The following is a 16,564-nucleotide window of genomic DNA, read 5'->3' on the forward strand; positions in this document are numbered from 1 at the left end:
CTAAAATCGAGGGGCGCCTGGGTGGCGCAGTCGGTTAAGCGTCCGACTTCAGCCAGGTCACGATCTCGCGGTCCGTGAGTTCGAGCCCCGCGTCGGGCTCTGGGCTGATGGCTCAGAGCCTGGAGCCTGTTTCTGATTCTGTGTCTCCCTCTCTCTCTGCCCCTCCCCCGTTCATGCTCTGTCTCTCTCTGTCCCAAAAATAAATAAACGTTGAAAAAAAAAAAGTTCTAAAATCGAGACATTACTACCAATCTTACGGGGAATTCTATGAACATTCGTATGCCAACAGATAAATCAACTGGATCTTCTCAAAATAAAAAATGTGCTTCAAAGGACACGATTACAGTAGAAAGACAGCCCACAGAATAGGGGAAAATATTTGGAGATCATGTGTCTTGTAAGCTTTGCTCTCCGGCATCTATAAATAACGAACTCTTACAACTCAATAATAAGACAAATAACCCAATTGCTGTCAGGGCACAGGATTCATCCATCTTTGGCCTTACGCACAGAGTCATGAATATTCATTAAGTAAACTTCTTTCAATTGATTTTTTTCATTGTATATAATAGCAAAGCGCTCGTGGCCTACACCACCGATGTGTGTGCGAAAGTATCAGACACTGCAATGTCCTAACTGGGCCGTTACCAAGTTACATCCGAATACAAGCAAAGACATCAAGATTTGGGGCTGAAAAACACTCTCAACACAATTGCTTAAACCCGCTACCGCTCTGGACAAGGAAAAAACGCTTCAAGTTCAGCTCCCAGACTGTGAAAGTGAGACCCAGGGGACCTGGGGTAAATTCAGCGTCTCTGTCTCTAATTTCCTAACCACATGTTTCCACCAGACTCAGAAGTAAACAGCATGAGGAAGCAGGGAAATTGCCTCACCCTCAAGCCGCTGCAAGCTCCTTCTCCTTCAGATCCATCGGAGCCTCCAGGGAAGAGGGTCCAGAGTTGGCTTCGAGGACTCATGCCCCTGCTGCCTTCAACGTGCCGTGTGGCCAGGGTCCCACTCCCACCGCTCCAGAAAGTTGAACAACGCTGGACGCCCTCGCCTCAAGAATGGTGTCAGTCTTCATCCCACGCTAGCTGAGGGTCCTGAATGAACGAATCGGTCGTCAGTCCCCAAACCTGCTCCTTCTATCACCTTCTGGGGCACTCTCTCTCCCGTTTGCCCTTCTACCCGCTCTGACCCCATCTTTCTTCCCCAGCTCCTCTTCTCCCACCAGCCCCTTCCGGTTTCTTGCAAGTGCATCCTAGGTTTCATATTTCATATTTTCTCCCTCCCTAGCTCCTCTCCCTTGGTGATTTTCAGCAACTTCCTCCTAGCACCGTTATCTATAGTGACCCAGTCTCTGTCCCCAGTCTCCACCTGTGAGCTCCACGCCTTGAACCCTAACCGCCTGTGGGACGCTGACACTGACAACGGTTTTGAGCAAGTGTCTCCAACTCGACGTGCCTCGGACTGTACCAGCTCTCCCCCAAACCTGCTTCTCTTCTTGTCTTCCTTAGCTTAGTCCTCACATCACCCAGCCTGGATAATTCTGAGTCATGAAATATTCTCCCTCCCCCTCCCTCTGTCCCCATATATTCAATCCACTGCATTTCTGACGAAACCATTCCTGGACGTCTCTCCTCTCCACCCCCCGCTGCCCTCCCAGCCATCTGCCCGACTGTAGGCACGGCCTCTCCTTCCCAGTCTGCACTGCTACCAGAATCTGCTCTCATACACCCAAACGTGAACAGTGTCCGGCCTTCAGGTTTTTCCAGAGCTAGGGTCACTGGACGTCCCTGTTAGCCTGGACCAGGGCAGTTGTGTGTTGGGTGCTCTCTTATTCCCTCTGGGCTTTTTACTCCCAAAAGTGACCTAGATGGATGATGAATTACGTGGTCATCCTCTGACGGCTAACAGGATGAAATCCCAGCTCTTTTATCTGCCTTAGAGTCTGGCCCAGGCTGACTTTCTAGCTCTATCTTCTTCCACTCTGGCCCCCTGCCATTCCCCAAACATACTGACCTGACCATCCCAAGCAGTTTCCTACCGTATCGCCACTGTCCATGCTGTTCTCTCTTCCTGAACGCCTTCCCCCCTTCCCACTTATCAACTCCTCCTGAACCTTCACTGCCATAACAGCACCTCTTCTGTGACACCTCATATGCGGTCTGTCGCCATCCCCACCTGTCGGAGCCTGCTGCTCCCCGTCCTCCCCCAGACCCCTAGCCTGTGATCCTGCAGAGGTTCCATTTGTTCACACCTCTGCCGTGGGTTCTTGGAATCCGGCCCAACACCTGGAATGTTGCAGTCTTCAAAGGGTTTTGCAAGAGAGGATTTAAAGAAGCATGAAGTCAGGAGTATTTTCTCTGGCTCTGATTAGAATTAGGAGCTTTTATCCTTCATATGGGACTTGCTCGAGAAAATCCAACATGTCAGAGCCACGTCTGTTTCTTCGTCTATAAATTAATAAGGACAATAATTGCTGCTGCCCAAAGCTACCCATGTGAACTCAGTAGGGTAATAAAAACAGGTCCTGCTGTTGAAGTATAACACGTTGAAATAAAGAGTGAGATGAGCTTTGCATCTCCTGTCATCTGGCCCTCAGCCCGGGGCCCGTGGAGGGTGGGGGCAGGAGCAGTTTCTGAGCGCTGGCAGATGGCTAAATGGAGAATTACCTATGGGAGGTCAAAATGATTTATCCCCATTCAAATGAAACTAATGTGAGGAATAACCATCTATTGATCACGTGCACGGGTCAAATACCGTGCTAAGAATGTTACATGCCGTCTCTTTATGTAAAGCCCATCTCGTAAGATGGATGTTATGAGTTCCCATTTCACATTTGAGGAAGCCGAAGCCCAGAGAGGTTAAGTTCATTTGCCAAGGGCACGAGGCTTGGCAAATGTAAGTGGAGTTGGGATACATAATCATGCTACTGATAATGCACATGTATGTGCCTGAGTCTTTCGGAAGCGTGCTGCTTGGTCCTCACAACCACTCCATGAGTTACCATCATCAGACGGGAAAACTCTTAAGTAGATGGCCCAAGGTCACATAGCTAGTAAGAAACTGTGCCAGGCACTTTACTCCAGAAACCACACGCCTGGTCACCACCTTTGCTGGCTTTCAGGTCTGTTTGATTTTGCTGTCTCGGCTTATTCTATGTTGCCAGCCTCCATCAGACACTCTACTCTTGTTCCTGAAAGTGTAGTCTGCAGACAAACAGTATCAACACCACCTGGAAAGTACGTGAGAAAGAATCTCGAACCCCACTGTAGACCTAGGGAATCAGAAGTTGCATCATAACAAGATCCCGAGGTTCTGGTCTAAGCCCTTGGGTCTCAACCTTGTCTGCATGCTGGACTCCCCAGGGGGGCTCGAAAGTGTCCTGATGTTGGGGCTCCACGGACAGCGATGCTGTTTCATTGTCTGGGTGTGGTGTGAGTCCTGGGCTTTTTTTTTTTTTTTTTCCAACGTTTTTTATTTATTTTTGGGACAGAGAGAGACAGAGCATGAACGGGGGAGGGGCAGAGAGAGAGGGAGACACAGAATGGGAAACAGGCTCCAGGCTCCGAGCCATCAGCCCAGAGCCTGACGCGGGGGTCGAACTCACAGACCGCGAGATCGTGACCTGGCTGAAGTCGGACGCTTAACCGACTGCGCCACCCAGGCGCCCCAGTCCTGGGCTTTTAAAAAGCTTCCCAGGGGATTCTGATGTGATGCCAGGGCTGAGAACCACTCTCTTAAGCAAATACACTGTTGGTTCCTTCCTTCCCTCATTCCTTTATGTGCAACAGACCTCACTAAAGGACACGCACAGCTTGCTGGGGAGATGGACAAAAGAAAACCAATTACAATATGGTAGAAGAAGCACTATGAAATCATTATTCCAGGGCCAGGAGAGACTCAAAGGAAGGCCCAATGTCCGGGTCTGCATGAAGGAATCAAGGCAAATTGCTCACAGGACTCTCAAGGTCAGATAAGAGCTCTTGGATCTGCTGAGGGGGGTGGTGAGCTGGTGTGGGTGAAGGGAAGGTCTGTGTTTACTAGTAAAATGAGCTTTATAGAATTTTAAGCTAGAACAGACTACACAGATCACTTAATGAATCCAATGGTTTCCTAACATTTTTGACTATGGCCCAGTTTAGGAGACATATTTTATGTGTTGGCCCAGAATATATACAGAGTTTCATGGAATAGTATTAACCTTCACTACATGTGATGCACTTTGATATCTTCTAGTCTTTCAACACACTTCTCTTTCATTAGATAAAAAAATCCTTGGGGCCCTGGGGTGGCTCAGTCGGTTAAGTGTCCAACTTCGGCTCAGGTCATGATCTCACCGTTCATGAGTTCAAGCCCCGCGTCAGGCTCTGTGCTGACAGCTCAGAGCCAGGAGTCTGCTTTGGATTCTGTGTCTCCATCTCTCTCTTCCCTCCCCCACTCATTCTCTCTCTCTCTCTCTCTCTCTCTCAAAAATAAGCATTAAAAAATTTTTTTTAAGGAAAAAAAAATCCTGGGCATGCCTAACTGAACTGGTCTTCTGTTCCACTAACAGGTCATAACCTGCAGTTTGAAAGACCTGACTTAATCTCTTCCATTTTTTCCTTGAGGAAACAATGACCAAGAATATTTAGACAAGCTAGCCTGAAAGAGTAAGGAAAAGTGTATTTAAATCCCAGTGTAAAGAATTAGTCTTAGCAATAAAGAAACCCTTCTCTAGGGGATTAGTTGTTGGAGATTTCAGAAGGACTTGCCTTCTTTGGAAGTCCTACCAATTTTCTGGGAGGCTAAGACAGCCCTGTAGAGAAGGCAAAGGGTGAATTAACAAATGAAGTGTCCAAGTACTTTCTAGCCCCACTAAAATATCCTAGAGGATGAATATTACTAAACAAGAATTCTCAGTTTAGCTAGGTTTGGGGAGGAGTCAATGTCACCTGGAAGGCAGGGGGGAGGGGGTTGTGGAGAGAGCCCTATTAGACCCCCCTGGGGCCCATCTAATATTCATGACTCCCAGCCATTCTGATATGCACACTGCCCCTTTAAGGCCAAAATTCCAGCTGACAATAAGCCCCACTGAGGTTGATGGAGGTCTGTCATTCACTCCAGTGCATTGGGACAGGCAGGAAAAACAAAGGTGAGAACCACTGATCTCTTGAGCAATGGTTCGCCAACTTTTTGGTTTCACAGGCCCATAAAAATTCAAACTGAGTTTAGGAATCAATAACAGGGTGCAAAAATTTATTGTGTCAAATAAGGAAGTAAAAAAGAAAAACCCAAATACACAAAAAAACAAATCTGCCCCCCCCCCAACTACTGCCATCTACAACTATCATGAGGATAGAAGGGACATGATCTTAAACGAAAGGAAAGTCTTGCAAATTGAATACATTTAGCTTTAAGAAAATGTTTTAGAGTTTATTTTCATTTATTTTGAGGGGTGGGGGGGAAGGGCAGAGAGAGAGGGAGACAGAATCCCAAGCAGGCTCCGCGCTGTCAGCATAGGGGCGGATGCGGGGCTCCAACTCACACACTGTGAGATCATGACCGGAGCCAAAACCAAGGGTTGGACGCTTAACTGACGGAGCCACCCAAGCACCCCTCCCTTTAACAAATTTTAAAGAAATGTTTAATTATGGTATCTATACATAAGACAAAATGTATCGTCTTAATTGTTTTTAAGGGTACAGTTCTTTTTTTTTTTTTTAATTTTTTTTTCTTCAACGTTTATTTATTTTTGGGACAGAGAGAGACAGAGCATGAACGGGGGAGGGGCAGAGAGAGAGGGAGACACAGAATCGGAAACAGGCTCCAGGCTCTGAGCCACCAGCCCAGAGCCCGACGTGGGGCTCGAACTCCCGGACCGCGAGATCGTGACCTGGCTGAAGTCAGACGCTTAACCGACTGCGCCACCCAGGCGCCCCTTTAAGGGTACAGTTCTATGGCGTGAATTAAATTCCATTGCTGTGCGACCCATCTCCAGGGCTCTTCATCTTGCAAAACTGAAACTCTGTATCCGTTAACGAGTCACGAAATCCTCCTCCCGGAAGCCCCTGGGAACCATCACCCTACTTTCTGCCCTATGAATGTGGCTACTCTCTAGTTACCTCATATAAGTGGAATCATACAGTATTTGTCTTTTTGAGACTGGCTCATTTCACTTAGTGTAATGTCCTCAAGGTTCATCCCTGTTGTAGCAGGTGTCAGAATTTCCTTCCTTTTGAGGTCTGAATAATATCCCATCGGGTTACAATGTTACATTCATCCATGGATGGACACAGGTCGCTTCCACTTCTGGACTGTTGTGAATAATGGTGCTATGCACATGGGTGTACAAGTATTTGTTTGAGTCCCTGCTTTCAGTTCCTTTGGGTGTAAGCCCAGAGGTGGGATTGGGGGGTCATATGGTAATTGTATGTTTAATTTTTTTAGGAATCATCATACTGTTTGAAGACATTGAGCTCTATATAGATAAAAAAAAAAAAGCAACTACTGCATTGTCCTAATTTTTTTTATTTCACTATGAATATTTCATCACAGACTGGCATTTGTTTATAGATCAATGCCTAGAATGACTGCTCCAACACATACAAATAAATACAAGAAACCAGAAAATCTGGATTCTTTATATTTTGTCTGACAAGAAAGCGAATTCTTTTAAATCATAAAACATCCATTAAGTAGTTTGGAAAATTATACAAAAGCCATTAGCTTGATTACACTAAATATGAAAAACAAGACAGTTCCTATTATTCAATTTATCACGTCATCATCATTTCAAATTTGACCGTAAGTCACAGTCATTCTAATATTGGGCATTGAAGGTAACAGACACTTGTTGTTCCCCTTATATGAAGTCTGTGTATATCAAGCTAAGTAAATTTTCTGCATGGTGGGGCTTTGAAAAAAAAATTTTTTTTTTGGAGTGGTATGTACATTTTAGGTTCTTTGTGAGCTACAGAGGAAATTCTTTTCCTACTGAAACTCATGAGTTATTATCAAACAACCTTAATTCAGTAGAACAAAAATCCTACCGTATTAAAATGAAATCCTAACCGTAGCTGTCATTCTCCTCATTATTACTGGTCTTGGCAGGGGGTGCCTGGGTGGCTCAGTCGGTTGAGCGTCCGACTTCGGCTCAGGTTATGATCTCACAACTCATGAGTTCAAGCCCCGCGTCGGGCTCTGTGCTGACCGCTCAGAGCCTGGAGCCTGCTTCAGATTCTGTGTCTCCCTCTCTCTCTGCCCCTAACCCACTCACATCCTGTCTCTATCTCTCTCAAAAATAAACATTAAAAAAAAAAGTACCGGTCTTGGCAGTATTTTTCACTTCTTCACCCAATCATTGGTGGGAGATGGTGATGAAGAGATAACAAAATTTATTAGTAGTATGCCATCTGTTTAAAAAATATGCTGGAGAAACCAGATAGACGTACATTTGAACATTTAATTGAAATGTTTTACTGAAGAAATTAAAGATCTCCTCTAATTCCTCCCTAGAAGTTCAGTGAATCACAATCTCAATGTATTACAAGTTCTGAAAAGCAACAAATTGTCTTTTCCAAACCTATGAGTCTGTTGTTTGCACAAGTCCTATCTGAAGTTCCTTCCTATTTATCTTTCCTTTTTTTTCCTCGCCTCACGGAAGTAACTGAATTCTGGAAATGCTTTTACCGCTCATATTTTTGACGGTGAAAACTGAATCAGAAGATGCCTAATGGACTTCTTCCCCCCCATTTTGTCCTGTCTCTGCAAAATATGTGTTTTTAGTGCAGCACATTTTATTTTCCTATTTGTATGAATTGCTTGAAGCTTGATATTAACATGTCACAGAAGAAAATGCTCTACAGGTATGAAAAAAACACATCGTAAGATCTGATGATTTCATGATGTTTAGGTCTGTTTGTTTCGGTGAGAAGGTTGTAAGAGTGTTTTGGACATTAGTGTGCTAGAGGTTAGTATTTGTTCATCTGTAGTTAATGTGCACGTTTTGCCCATGAGAATGATAGGAAAATGTATCTGCCTCCAATCATTTGATTAGACCTGTGGAATCTTCTTTCATGCCCACTGCTACTGATGTGGGTCAGCCTCTCATTAATTTTTTATTCTGGTAAGATATACACAACATAAAATTTATCACTTTAAACACTTTTTTAAGTATAGAGCTCAGTGGCATTAAGTACATTCACATTATCATACAGCTAATCATTTTCTACCTGGGTTGCTGCACTAGCCTTTAAAATCTAGCCTTGTTATGGGATGCCTGGGTGGCTCAGTCAGTTAAGCATTTGACTTTGGCTCAGGTCAGGATCTCACGGTTGGTGAGTTCGAGCCCCATGTCGAGCTCTGTGCTGACAGCTCAGAGCCTGGAGTCTGCTTCAGATTCTGTGTCTCCCTCTCTCTGCCCCTCCCCTGCTCATGCCTCTGTCTCTCTCTTTCTCTCAAAAGTAAATAAACGCTTAAAAAAAGTTAAAAATTCAGCCTTGCTTCTAATTTTGCCCCCATTACGGAAAGACATAGAAATCTTACCTCTGTTGACTTATTTTCACCATGTGCATAGGGAAAAAATGGGGGAAAAAATGGATGGGGCATTCTTTGCCATTTCTTCTGTGCTTTCGGCTTCAGAATTGATGAAAACCTAATGGGGATCAAGTTCTAGGGGCAAAGAAGGGCATACGTACCTGCCGCCCTCGCTCCATCCCTGATGCGGGTTATTTCTTGCTCGGGACATCACACCCAAAGCAATTGTTCTGTGAACCTAGAAAATATACATGCTTTTAAAAACTCATTTGGCGTTCAAGTGTCTAACCACCGGAAGCACGAAAGGGTTTTTAGAAGTAAAATGTTTTAGCTTTACAATGTGTGCAAATAATCATTTCAAAAACTTAAGAGCTAGGATTCTCAGGTGGTTAAACTTGGACAGGTTCACACAAGTGTTAAAGGAGCCTGCCTTGCCCCCGGCCCCACCGGCGGCGGGGGAGCTGGAATCCCCTGGTCTGCACTGAGTCTTGAGTCCTGGAGAGGGATGGGGGTGGGGGTGGGGGAGGACTTGTGCTTTAGAAACAAGGAGCCCATCCATGCAGCCGGCTCAGGCTTCAAGCCTTTGGCAGTGCAGTTTTGTATCACTAGATGTCAGTGTGTGCTTTCACAGCTGCCACCTTCTTTCCTCTGTGGGACTCGTACCAGGCTTCACCCAGGGGCCTTCCTCAAGTCCTGGCAAACGCAGGTCTATCTTCAGAACCGCAATTGCACCAAATCTATCGTCCGCTTACGTATTTTAAAACACAAAGACCCCAAGACTGCTCCTTTTAATGCTATGGCCTTCTGATCTCAATGCTTGCATTTAGAAGGCGGTCTGAGAGGCTGTTGTGAGGCAGGTGATGGGACGTCGTTGGGGCTTATGCTCCAAGTGGAGTCTTTTAAAAGCATCGTAGATACTGGTAGTGCCCCGCTGCAGGAGACCACAATGTCCTATGCTACCAGGGCTCAAGAGTGGGGCAGGGAGCCAAGAAGAAATACGTATGATCCACCACGTAAAGATTTAAGGATTTCATGGTCATGTTTATTAGATTTTTTTCTGGTTTTGAGGCAGCTTATAGCCGGGGGCTAGGGGGCGTTCTGAAACCTTAAAGGATAGTCATTAGTTTCCCGTTGCTGCTGTAACAAGTTACCACAAACTTTGTTGCTTAAAACCACAAAAATCAATCTATCATCTTATGGCTCTAGACAGAGCTTGGAAATCCCAAATGGGTCTAACTGGGTCAAAATCAAGATGTTGGAAGATCTGTGCTCTTCTTGGAGGCTCTCGGGAAGGATCCGTTTCCTTGCCTTTTCCCGTTTCCAGAAGCCACTGGCATTCCTTGGCTTGCAGTCCCTTTCTGTGTTCAAAGCCAGCAGCGGCCAATCAGGTCTTCCTTGCACCGCACTCCACTTCCTCTGTCCCTCCTCCTCCCTCTTTCACTTTCGAGAACCCTTGTCCTTACATGGGGCCACTCAGACAATCCAGGACAATCTCCCTGTCTCAGGTTCCTTATTTATTTGCACCTGCAAAGTCCTTCTTGCCACAGACGGTAACATATTCACAGGGATGAGCGCATGGACATCTTTAGGTGGGCGTTTTTCTGCCTGTCGTAGTCATCACTTTAAAAATAATAAACGATGCAATGTTTGAGGTGATGAGCCTTCTAATAGCCTAATTTAGCGTAATAGGACCCTGCTGTTTGTACCGTAGACCGCGTTAGAAAATAACAAGCCCTGGATTTCCTTCGTTCCTGGAATGTTAACAATGAAGAAAAATAGATTTGCCACGCCTAGCATTAATATTTGGTCGCCCTCCAATCCGACTGCACAGCACTAACTCTGCTGCCCCTTGTGACTCCCCATTTTCAGGAGGTCTCTCCTAGGGATGGCACCCAGCTAGTACAGGGTGAACACACGCGGAGAACAGGAGACGTGGCTCCAGCGCTGACAAGCGTTGTGCAAGATGCAACCCGGGGCTCGGAGAGACCTGACTAAAGTAACCCACGTACCCCTCCATGAAAATTCCACATCGGCTGGGTGTCTAAAGCCAAGAGAACTTAACCCCATGCCTTGCCACAACCTAAAGGCCGGTTTTGTTCTGCTTTGTAAACCTGACTTGGTCTCCCTACTTCTCACACTTGATCTCTCCCCCATGTTTCCCACCTAGCGATACCAGGGACCAGAAAGCTTACCTGTCACCCGTGAGCGTCCCTTCTCGGTCATGCACAAAATCCAATTGGTTTCCAAGACCTCTTTTCCCCCCTCCTATCAATAAATCCTCCAAAATGCCTCCTGAGTTATCCTTCTAAACTGTAAATACAATCACGCTACTTCTCTGTTTGCAGGGTGGTTCCCTTTTGCCTTCTGGAATGATTCCAACCTCTTAGCCCAGCGCACCAAGCCTCTTAGACTCTGCCTCAACCTACTTTCCCAGGCTGTTCGCTCACCTCAGGGCCTCCTCCTCTTCCTTCCGGCTACAATGAGCTGCTTGCAGCGCTTCAGAGGCTCAAAGCTCTCCCTCGCTTCATGTTCCCTCGGCCTGGAATGCCTGTGGTTGCTTAAGCCAGCTCCCTCTCTCTCAAGACTCAGCTCACTATCACTTCTGGGAATGCATCCTTGTCCTTCACCCAACCCCCATCCCTGCACTCAGCTCCGGCGTGCACTTACCACGCTGCACTCGATACATCTCATTATTTATGTCTGCGTCCCTGATGATAAGCGGTAAGGTTTTTGGAGGCAGGGACCCTGTTTGACTTAACTTTGCATCCCCTGTGCTAAACACAGGGCCTGACATATTACGGACGTGCAGTCGCTTTTGGTTTAAGGAACGAAGACATCTCCGGTTTGGGTCCCAAGGTCTCCTGATGTCTCCAGGCACCAGGGACGGACTCAGATCGGGGCTATGTTCTGAAACCTCCCCAGTTTAGGCCTGTGGCCTCCAGAGTACAGCCAGAGAGCCCAGCTGGCTTTTGGGAAATGGGGGGTGGGGCAGGTTGAACTGAACAGTAGCTTTTATTGCGCTGGGTTTTTGTTTTGTTTTGCTTTGGTTTTTTGTGTTTTTTTGTTTTTGTTTTTGTTTTTTTTGCTTGTTTCCCAGGAAAGTTAGTCCCGCAATTATGAGCTTACCACTTCCAATCTGGCCCAACCTGAGAGCGTATATCAATCAGTAGCAACTCTAAGGGAATTGACCACCTAAGGCACGGGCTGCCCTGGCCCAAGGGTGCAGAAGACAGCAAATGTGGCCCACACAAACGTAATGTGGTAATAGCAGCCTGTTAAGTCAGTAGTAATTCAGGACATGCGTTATCACCGCTAGCCCTCGTGATCCCCCGCAGTTACTGAATGTCTTGTGTGTGCACACTGTCTGGGAGCTCTACAAGCAGGCACTGTAGGGACTTAAAAATAAAACAGAAACAGAGTTTCCGTACTTGGGAGGCTTGTGCAATCTATAGGCCAAAAATAGGGAGCTTGCCTTTACTGGGGCTTTTGGCTACCTCTGGGGGGGGGGGGGGGGAAGGAGGTGGTAAGGGAAAATGTCTTATAAGACTTTTTAATCATTCATGTCTAACCATAGTGATTTAAACCAGTGGTAGGAAGCAGGGATGAGAGAGCATAGGCATTGGGGGCGGAGCCACATGCATTATGTAGCAGAGAACTATTTTTTCCCCAGATTCTTCTTCACTTCAGTAGGCTGGGAAAATTCCCTTGATACTGACCCCGTGTCACACCTTTCCACTGAGCGTTATACCTTTTCAACAGTAGGTCCCTAATAAAGATCAGGGATTCCTTTGAAAACGCTAGGTATGGAATCTGAGCGATTTCTTCATAATGGAGGAACAGTAGCATGGGTTGTGGTTGTTTTGTGTTAAGGGTTTTAAAATAAGGGCTTTTAACGATTTTTTAAAAATACCGTTCGCAAGCCAAAGTGGATTGAAAGTAGAGCATAATATAAATATTTAAGCTCTGATTACTACTTTATGCCATTTTGATAAGAAAGAATTAAGTTATTTTTATATAATAAAGATAGGTGCTGACATTGTGTCTCGACCTGTATTTAGAAAGGAAGATGATTCAGAATCTATGTTTAACATGGCTTAGGGATCTGGTCACCGATTGATTAACATGAAGTGCTTTTACAGCACATTTAATCCTATTCAGGACCCCAAAGTCTCCTTAGTGGAAGTGTAATTTAACTGCCCTCTAGAATCAAAAGATATTTTTTTAAAAGTTTTAATTTTTTTTTTAATGTTTATTTATTTTTGAGACAATGCGAGAGACAGAGTGCAAGCAGCAGAGGGGCAGACAGAGGGAGACACAGAATCTGAAGCAGTCTCCAGGCTCTGAGCTGTCAGCCCAGAGCCCGACATGGGGCTCGAACTCACGAACTGTGAGATCATGACCTGAGCCGAAGTTGGACACTTAAGCGACTGAGCCACTCAGGCACCCCCAAAAAGTTTTAAATATTAGAGATTTCAAATAGATAATCCTGGTCTCTCAGTGATAGTTTCTTTTCAAATTTCATTGAGATATATATGCATGCACACCCATCCGTCCCATGGTAGAAAGATATAGGCTGGCCATCATGATATGTCAGAGTGTCCTCAAGATTCATGATGTACATATTTCTTAGTAAATCACTACTAAACAATTATCACCCACAAAGCATCAAGTGTCAATGATGCACTCAAATTACACAAAGTGGATGGGACACCTGGGTGGCTCAGTCGGTTAAGCATCCGACTTGGGTTCAGGTCATGATCTCACGGTTCGTGACTTTGAGCCTCTCATCAGGCTCTCTGCTGTCAGTGTGGAACCTGCTTCAGATTCTCAGTCTCCCTACCCACCCCCCCCACCCCCTGCCCCCGGCTTGTGCGCTGTCTCTCTCAAAAATAAGAATAAAAAATAAACATTTAAAAATTAAAAAATAAAATTGCACAAAGTAGTAAAATCAGTACCAGTATTGGTATATGTGACAATATCACGACCTGCTACAGATCATATGCAAATTAGTACAATTTGCTAGAGATAATGACACTGAGATAAAAATTCGTGTATCTACTAACAAATTTCAAAGTCTTTTCTTTTTTAATTTTTTTTTTCAACATTTATTTATTTTTGGGACAGAGAGAGACAGAGCATGAACGGGGGAGGGGCAGAGAGAGAGGGAGACACAGAATCGGAAGCAGGCTCCAGGCTCCGAGCCATCAGCCCAGAGCCTGACGCGGGGCTCGAACTCCCGGACCGCGAGATCGTGACCTGGCTGAAGTCGGACGCTTAACCGACTGCGCCACCCAGGCGCCCCTCAAAGTCTTTTCAAACAGAGACTGAGTCACTTGAGACTCGCAACTCCTCCGTGAGACTGGTATTATGATCATCTGTGTTTTACAGAGGAAACAGGTTTAGCCAGGTTCACTAGTTTGCCCTAAATCCCACAGTCAGCGCTAGACAGAGCCAGGACCTAACTCTGGCCTGAGCTCGCCCACTTCATGGTGGGTGCACTTGTACTCCTGTAGCACTTGGCTCCTTCCTTTGGAAGACAGGCATGATTGATTAAAGCATCAATGCGAGTAAAGGGAAAAGAGAATTTGGCGTACTCAGAGAAAAGTAAAAGTGTGCTAAGGGCATTGTATACATTATGGATGTTCTCTGTAAAAAATTACCCAACGATGTGGTCCCTAAATATTCCTCTAAACTAACTTCAGTTTCACAACGTAAGAGACAAGTTTCTAATCACCAATAAAATCCTAAGCAGTGTTTTCTGTATTAAGATGTATTAAGATAAATTTTAGATGGTCCATTTATGTCTTTAAAGAAATGAAACCTATTTAAAGATAGCTAATAATACGGACAGTCCTATAGTTTGGTAAAGAGACTGGGTATTGTAAAAGAAAAGAGACAGAGAAAGAGAGTTTGTAGTGTGTAACACTAAAAAACAAACAAACAAACCAGGCAAAACCATGGCCATCTTTTACCTACTATAATGAGAGGAAATGTGGGCTGGCAGAGACCTTGGCAAAAAGTGCTAAAGTCCTGCTGCCTGCAGGAGGGCCTTAAGACTATGCCACACAGGGGCACCTGGCTGGCTTAGTTGGTAGCGTAGGTGACTCTTGATCTGGTGGTCAAGAGTTCGAGCCCCTTGTTGACCGTAGAGTTTGCTTAACATAAATCAGTAAGTAACTAAATAAAGAGGGGGCGAGACATTTGCAAGGACATGGATGGAGTTGGAGAGAATACTGCTAAGTGAAATAAGTCAGCCTGAGAAAGATGAATGTGGGAATTTAAAAAACAAAACAAACGAGCAGAGGAGAAAACAGAGCGAGAGAGAGAGAGAGAGAGAGAGAGAGAGAGAGAGGGAGAGGGAGGGAGGGAGGGAGAGAGAGAGAGAGAGAGAGAGGGAGAGAGAGAGAGAGCGCGCCAAGCCAAGAAACAGATTCTTAACTATTGAGAACAAGCTGATGGTTAGCAGGGGGGAGGCAGGTGAGGGCTGGGTGAAACAGGTGGTGGAGATTAAGGAGTGCACTTGTCCTTGTGAGCACCAGGTGATGTTGAATCACTATCTTGTACACCTGAAATGAATATAACCCTGTGTGTTAACTACACTGGGATTAAAAACTTTTTTTAAGTTTTATAATAATAAATAAACAAAAGAGTGGGCAAGAGAGGAAAGAGAAGCACAGAAAAGAGTAAGTGCCAAAGAGAAGAGACTCACCTAAACTGAAATTCAAACGGGGTCACAGCAAACCCAGCAGTCAGGTGTGGGTTTGTTGGTTTTTTTTTTTTTTTAAGATTTTTATTTTTTTAAGTAATCTCTATACCACTAAGCTCTACCAGCTAAGCCAGCCGGGTGCTCCATTAGTCAGGTATTTTTACTGACAAGCCCAAAACTAGCTTATCTGCTCCAGTGTGGGTTTCTGGCCACCAATGTTGTCAATGTGTGGTGCTTTAACAATTCAAAGTAATTTTGAACCTCAAAAGCCATGGGTCAAAGTATCACCATTTAAACCATGTGAGGAGGAAGAAAAACAGAACATATTTTTTCATATGATTACGAAAAGCTTCAAAGATTAGGAATTTTAAAGAGCTGGGACTCTGTTCTCTTTAAGAGTCACCGAGACATGAAAAGAACAATTCTGATGATGTACAGGAAAGCATCATTTAGACCAGTGCTTCTCCAAATACAGTCTGAAGTGGTGTGGCACCAGCTTCCCTGGGCTGCTTGTTAGAATGCCAATGTTCAAGGCCCAACCCTGAACTAGGGAGTGGGAATCATGGAGGGTGGGGCCTGGCAATCGGCTTTAACAAGATCTCTAGATGATTCTTTTTCTTGCACTAAAGCTTGCAAAGCACTGATTCAGAGCATCCTTAGTCAAACTGCAGATTACAACCCATTAATGGGTTGTAAAATCAATTCAGTAGGCAGTGACCGGCATTTTACAAAAGTGAAATGGAATACAACAGAAAATGGAGTGCATCCCAAGTTGCATGGGTATGAGCTCATAAAATTTGTTTCAGTTCTAGATCTGTATGTATACCCATGTGTACCGATTTAGATGAAGCAGCACTTTTAATTTTTGAAGAACTGGTAGGATATAATAAGAAGCTACAAATTTTATATGAAGCCAGAACTGTTTGGTTGACGATAAAACACAGTGACAGCTTAATGTGGATTCCTGTTTGGAGAGAGATTGAGGAAGGAAGGAAAAGGGCCAAGGAAAAAACATAGCGAGCCAAGGTTTTCTAACTCCAGAATCCTCATGGGGAAAGAATCAAAAAGGCCTATCCAGAGAGGAAATCTACCACAGAGGAGATGTCAAGGAGGGTAAATAGAAGATAAGGTCATGTATGACCTTCAAGAAACAATCATTGGGGTGCCTGGGTGGTTCGGTCAGTTAAGCGTCCGACTCAGGTCATGAACTCTTGGTCCGTGAGTTCCAGCCCTGGGTCAGGCTCTGTGCTGACAGCTCAGAGCCTGGAGCCTGCTTCAGATTCTGTCTCCCTCTCTTTCTCTGCCCCTCCCCTGCTTGCACTGTCTCTCTTAAAAATA

This window comes from Prionailurus bengalensis, chromosome A2 (genome assembly GCF_016509475.1).
Source record: "Prionailurus bengalensis isolate Pbe53 chromosome A2, Fcat_Pben_1.1_paternal_pri, whole genome shotgun sequence".
NCBI classification, from domain to species: Eukaryota; Metazoa; Chordata; class Mammalia; order Carnivora; family Felidae; genus Prionailurus; species Prionailurus bengalensis.